This window comes from Ailuropoda melanoleuca, chromosome 5 (genome assembly GCF_002007445.2).
Source record: "Ailuropoda melanoleuca isolate Jingjing chromosome 5, ASM200744v2, whole genome shotgun sequence".
Lineage (NCBI taxonomy): Eukaryota > Metazoa > Chordata > Mammalia > Carnivora > Ursidae > Ailuropoda > Ailuropoda melanoleuca.
The window spans coordinates 3,324,121-3,331,458 of NC_048222.1; positions in this window are offsets into that span (position 1 = coordinate 3,324,121).

Consider the following 7,338-nt stretch of genomic DNA (forward strand, 5'->3'; position numbering starts at 1 on the left):
AAGCAGTATTTATCGCAAGTGCCTGAGGGATGTGCACCTGTTCTCTCCAGCTACGCTCGTGTAGCCATCGTATGTTGACTTCTGTACTTTCATCTGTCACAAACTGGCTTAGACTGAGCTGTGCTTCAACCTGACGCTTCCAACTTTCCCCGAGAGCCTATCAAGCTGTCGTTCTGGGATCCTCACTCGTGTTCGTTGCGGGAACGTGCAGGGGCATGTGAATCACACCGCGTGGGTTCACGGGCATCTCGGGGGAAGTGTTCTCAGACCTTCAACCAGGCCAAGCTGTGTTCTGCTGAGCAACTGCGTGTTCTCACCCGTGGTGGGTTTTGTGAACGCAGTTCTTCAAACTAGAATCCCATTTATGGTGGTAGATTCAGGGTTGGAAATCAGAAGTCCCATTTAGAGACTGAGTCATGGTCAGAAATTACTTTTTTAAAAAATGCCTTTTAAATCAAATTTTAATGTATTTCAAAGTAATACACGAACGTGATTTAAAAAGTCAAATAATGCAAGGCCTCTGATAGAGAATTAGCAGTCTCCAAACCCCCTCCTGATTCACACCCCCAGAGGTAACCATTGGAATTCTTTTGCCTGTTTCTTCTGGTATTTACTTACCTCCATAGTTCTAAATAGTTCACACACATTGCTAATTCTTTTTTTTTTTAAAGATTTTATTTATTTATGAGAGAGAGAGCACAAGCAGGGGGAGGGGCAGGGGGAGAAGCAGGCTCCCCACTGAGCAGGTTGCCTGACATGGGGCTCGATCCCAGGACCCCGGGATCATGACCTGAGCCGAAGGCAGACACTTAACTGACTGAGCCACCCAAGTGCCCCTTATACATTGCTAATTCTTTTTTTTTTTTTTTTTAGGTATTTTTCCTTTTCCTTCTTAATATGACACATTAGGACTTAGGGTCCTAAGCCTGCCCCTTGCTCATGTCTACATGCCCTCCTCTTCCTCTCTCAGGAATAATCGTGCCATCATTGGAAGATGCATTATCTGGGGCGTCTGGGTGGCTCAGTCGGTTAAACGTCTGCCTTCAGCTCAGGTCATGATCCCGGGGTCCTGGGATCGAGCCCCACATCAGGCTCCTTGCTCAGCGGGGAGCCTGCTTCTCCCTCTGCCTGCCGCGTTCTCTCTCTCTCTCTCAAATAAATAAAATCTTTCCAAAAAATGCATTATCTATATCACTGTTAATTACCTATATAACTTGTTAATTAAAACAAATAGGAATGCTTTGATATTTTTCATGGCTAAGTCGTATCATGTAGTATGATTTTCTTCTTCATACAACTCTTTTCCCTGGAGACTTGTTCCTTTGTCTTGTGGCTTTAGTTTCACTAATTGATTCCCACCCTCTATAGCTGTTCAACCACTCTCAACAGTTTCACACGGAGTAATCGTCAGCTCTGGTTTCCTCTTGAAGGCCGCCCACCATCATGGAGCCCACCATGCTCTTGTTCCGATCTGGGCTGCCACACAGCTAACACATATTTTAGTGTTTCCCTTCAACACCCAGGAATCCCCTCTGCCCCTCCCTCCCCTCTGACCCTCTGTTTCCTTGCTACTATTGCTTTCCTTATTCTGGTTCACACCCACATTTGAATTTGAAGTAAGTTTTCCACCAGTTTCCTAAGGAAGAATGGTTAGGAGGTAAATTTTTGGGCATCTTCCCCATCCACTGATGTGTTATTCTTCTTGAGTGATTATCTGACTTCAGCCTGACTTTGACCTTGCAGCAGCAGAGGACATCAAAGCCCTCTCTCGTCAGAAGGCAAGAGCCAAGCTGAGCACATTCAGTTTACTTTCCCCAAAGCCTTCAGTCAGCAAAGACACTCCCCTCTGCTGACACCAGGAATGTCCCGGTCCTGGAAGAAAACGGCAGATTTAGGAAAGTAGCCGCTTCTGTATCTTTCCAGAGTTGTTCTATGTACAAGGAAATACACCTATATCCCTTTCCTTAGTCTTTTTTGTTTTAACATATAGTAACATTTTATTTACGCTAATACTTTTTTTCCTAGAGTTCACTTCTTTTTAAATTGAGGTATAATTAACATACAGTTGTAAGATTAGTTTCAGGTGTACGATGTAGTGATTCAACAGTTCTATTCATGACTCGGTGCTCCTCGCGATAAGTGGGCTCTTCTTCCCCTTTATCTATTTCACCCATCCCCCACCCCACCTTCCCTTTGGCCACCGCCAGTTCTCTGTATTTAAGAGTGTTTTTGTGTTTGTCTTTTTGTTTGTTCCATTCGTTTCTTAAATTCCATGAGTGAAGTCATACGGTATTTGCCTTTCTCTGATTTATTTCACTTGACGTTTTATCTTCTAGGTCCATCCATGTTGTTGCCAATGGCAATTGTTCATGCTTTTTTATGGCTGAGTAATATTCCATTATATGTGAGATACATATGTATCACATATAATTATATGTATCTCACATATAATGGAATATACATCTCTCACATCTTCTTTATCCATGTCTCTATCTAGGGACGCTTGGGTTGCATCCATATCCTGGCTATTGTAGCTAATGCTACCATAAACATCTTAGTGTTTTTGTTTTCTTTGGGTAAATATACAGTAGTGGAATTACTGGATCAGATGGAGGCTCTATTTTTAACTTTTTGAGCGGCCTCCACACTGTTTTCCACAGTGGCTGCACCAGTTTATATTCCCATCAACAGAGCACAGGTTGTCTTTTTCTCCACATCCTCACCAACACTTATTTCTTGTGTTTATTTTAGCCGTTCTGACAGACGTAAAGTGATGTCTCATTGTGGTTTTAATTTGCATTTCCCTGATGATGAGCGATGCTGAGCATCTTTTCATGTGTCTGTCGGCCATCTGGGTGTCTTCTCTGGAGAAGTGTCTGTTCAGGTCCTCTGCCCATTTTTTAGTTGGATCATTTGGTTTTTTGGTGTTATGGAAGTTCTTTATATATTTAACCTTAACCCTTTATTGGATATATCATTTGCAAATATCTTCTCCTATTCAGTAGGTTACCTTTTTGTTTTGTGAATGGTTTCCTTTGCTGTGCAGAGCTATTTATTTTGGTGTAGTCCCAATACTGTAATTTTGCTTTTGTTTCCTTTGCCTCAGAAGACATACCTAGAAAAGTGTTTTTATGGTTAATGTCAAAGAAATGACTATGTTTTCTTCTACAAGTTTTATGATTTCAAGTCTCACATTTAAGTCTTTAATCCATTCTGAGTTTATTTTTGTGTGTGGTGTAAGAAGTCCGGTTTCATTCTTTTGCATGTAGCTGTCTGGTTGTCCCAGCACCATTTATAGAAGATTGTCTTTTCCCCATTGTATGTTCTTGCTTCCTTTGTCACAGATTGACCATACGAGCGTAGGTTTATTTCTGGGCTCTCTATTCTGTTCTACTGACCCGTGTCCATTTCTGTGTCAGTACCGTATTGTTCTGATTACTGTAGCTTTGTTGTAGATCTTGTAACCTGGGATTGCGATACTTCCAGCTTCGTTCTTCTTTCTCAGGATTGTTTTGGCTACACAGGGTGTTTTGCGGTTTCATACAAATTTTAGGATTATTCTAGTTCTGTGAAAAATGTTGTACATACGACTTTATCTTGGTCTTGGTTTTATATCTTAAAGAGTTTCTTCTTTTCTACTACGTCAGAGTATTCCATTGTATGATGAACTATAATTTATACAACCAGGCTTGTAAGCATGGACATTTAGATTATTCCCAGTCTTTTCATAGGTTAAAGTTGTAATAAATTTAAATATAGATCATTTCACGCATGTGGGAGTACATCTGTGAAATGTATTTCTAGAAATGGCTTGCTTAGCAATACTTATATTTTCATTTAAGTTTCCTTCTGGGCCCTGCTTTGTCACATTTCCCTCACCTTCTCTTGACTAGTGTCTTCATCAGGGTGAGATTATGTCTTTTGTAGTTTACTATCATTTTTAATGGGATCTAGGGAGACACAGGAGCTAAACGGCTGTGTTTGGCTCACATGCTTAACCAGAAATTGCTAAAGCCCCTTTTCTGACGATGCTTAGAGAACTGTGGGTTAGCATTTTACCTACAGAGAGGTAGCTTGTAAGGCAGCCGGGCTACATTGCTGTATTCAAGTTCTTTTTTGGTCCGGCACACCAGGAAGTTGAAAATGGTAAGACATAAGGCTCAGACTTGGGCCTTGGGGCATTTTTATGCTAAGCTTTGAATTTAAAACTGGTTTGCCAAAGTTCTAACAATTAGTTATTTTCCTTTGTTGCCCCTTATAACTCCATCCCTCCCCAACATTTGAGTTCTCCTAGAAGCAGACTCGAGTCAAGAATTTGAGTGCAGGGACTATATTTGGAAGATGATCTAAGAAACTAGCAGCAGAGAAGGAAAGAAAGCCAGTAGAGGGTGTGCTGTCAAGAAAGTTACACGGTAGGTGGACAGAACTTATGATCTTGCTGTGGACCTTCTCCAGTAAATACACAACACACACACCTCAGAGTCACCCCATCCAGAGCCCCCGCGAGCTCCAATATGCCAACTCCTAGCCTTCTTGGTTGACTTAGTGACCTAATTAGCTAAAATCTAAAATTCAACTGAGGTATCTTAAAGACAGCAGGGTGAGCAGGGGACAGTTTTCTAAACAAAGCAAAGCTGCAAGGGCCCAAGGCTGTGTGGTAGACACGTGTTTTGTTCTGGCTAACTAGAATCAATTCTTTCTTCTGAGGGGACTGCAATTTCTTTTGAGGGGATAGCTGGCCCACAGTGTCGTCTGAAGAGACTGTCACCCAAGCTATCTTGCCCTCCCAAGGAGGGGCAACATAAGCGAGGCCATGCCAATCAGCACCTGTTAGAAGATCCCCCGTGCTGGTCTCTGCTTCTTCAGGACCATTCTATTCTTCCAGTGAATTCCATTTTTATTTATGGTAGACAGGGTTAGTTTCTGCTTTTTCCAAAAACTCTGAGGAAGGCAGGAAGAAACACATGTCCCACAGCTTTTTAAGAATATTTTTGCCACATCTCTTAGTAACATTTTCTTCTTACCACAGATCCTCTCACCATCCCCTACACCCACTGTTTTTAAACTTGTCTGTGCTCGTATATAGAAAAGCAATTAATTTGGGGTTATTTTAAAATCTGGCCACTTAATTTGTTTCTAGTTGCTCTTGGGATTTTCTTATGTAAATGAGTTCTTTTTCCTTCCCATAATTAGCTTTGTTTGGTTTGATTGCACCAGGCTGAGACCTCGAAAATAATTAGTGGTAATTGTGGCCCATTCTTCTCTAGTTCAGGACCTTAACAACTGTTTCTAAAGCTTCACCATTAATCATTCACCATGTTATGTTAGGCGTAGGAAGATAGCTTTTTATCAAGTTAAAATTTCTTCTTTTCCTAGCTTAGTTGTTAAATTTTATCAATGCTGTTTTATTAGGATTATGGGCGTTCTCCCCCTTTAAAGTGAAGAATTTCAAGTATGTACTAATACTGAAACAATCTTGCATCCCTGGGCTAAACACCAACTTGGTCATCATGCTTTATCTTTCAATACATAACTGGATTAGATTTACCATTTAGGACTTTTCCATTTGTATTAACAGGGCTCTAGTTTCCCCCGCTCCAAACACTTTTGTGGACCATCCTGGCAATACTACTAAAATATTAGTACATAATGCTGACCTTACAGAATATATTGACAAGTTCAGTCTAACCCAAGCTTCACATGTAACATTTTTCCAGTTCATTCTTAATCTGTTTGCCATTATCCTTATGGAGGCTCCCCTGAATTTTTTAAGTCAACTTCAAGTTAAGTTATGCTAACTTGCCACGCATGATTGACCTCTGACCTTGTCTTTAAGGCATTTCATTGAGGTGTTCTGACATTTGATATCTAAAATCAGACTCATCATCTTAAGTAAATTCTTCTAAATTCTCCATCAACTGGGGTCACTGTTCCCAGGTACTGGAGACTTAAAAATCCATCCCCAAACCCCCCCCCAAAAAGGTCCTTGGGCAACTGATTTGCTTTCTACCAAGCTTCTAGTTTTATCTAAATGGAAGCAAACAGTAGGTACTCTAACCTGCTTTCCTCCATGCAACATCATGGAATTTGTTGTTTACGCCAAGGGTGACTTTATTGCTGAGTGGTGTTCCACTGTACGGACATACCACAATCTGTTTATCCTTTCATTTGCTGATGGGCATTTCGGCTACTACAGATAAAACTGAAAATGTGGGGCGCCTGGGTGGTTCAGTGGGTTAAGCATCTGCCTTCAGCTCAGGTCACGATCCCAGCGTTCTGGGATCGAGACCCGCATCGGGCTCCCTGCTCAGCGAGAAGCCTGCTTCTCCCTCTCCCACTGCTTATGTTCCCTCTCTCGCTGCCCCTCTCTCTGCCAAATAAATGAAATCTAAAAAAACAAAACAAAACCAAGCCTGTGAAAATGTGCAGACTTCATGTGGACATCCACTGTCATTTGTTAAACACATCTGGAGTGGAATGGCTGGATCCTATGTAATGTGGGTTTAGCTTTTAAGAAATGGCCAGGGGCGCCTGGGTGGCACAGCGGTTGAGCATCTGCCTTCGGCTCAGGGCGTGATCCCGGCGTTGTGGGATCGAGCCCCACATCAGGCTCCTCTGCTGTGAGCCTGCTTCTTCCTCTCCCACTCCCCCTGCTTGTGTTCCCTCTCTCGCTGGCTGTCTCTATCTCTGTCAAATAAATAAATAAAATCTTTAAAAAAAAAAAAAAAGAAAGAAATGGCCAAAATTTTCACAGCATTTATAGTATTTAACATGACCACCAGCACTGCAAGAGAGGCACTTGCTTCACGCCCTTAGCACGTCGCCTCAGTACGGTCACATTTGTTCTGCAGACCTCATTCTGATAGGCAAGCAGCAGCTCAAGCAGGCAGTTTCCACTTCGCTGTGACTGAGGATGCTGACATCTTGTCACATGCTTGCTTGCGGTATATATCCTTTGGTCAGGTGTCCAGATTTTCCCCATTCTAAAAGCTAGGCTGTCTACTTACTGAGTTTAAGAGTTCTTTATAGATACAAATCTTTGGTTGGAGATTTTACAAATACTTTCTCTACGTATGGCTTATCTTTTCATTCTCTTAAGTCTTTCAAAGAGTTTTTGATTTTTATGAAGTCCAATTTACTCTATAATTTGTACTTTTTGTGTCCTTTTTGAGAAATCTTTGCCAAACCCAAGATCACTATTTTTCCCTTTACTTTCTTCTAGATTCATAGTGATAGTTTTTACATTAAATTGTAAAGTTCTCACCTCCCTTTCCTCTTTGCTCCCCACCACCAAATCCTGGCAATCCGTCTACGGCATTTTCCAGAAATACTTTCTAT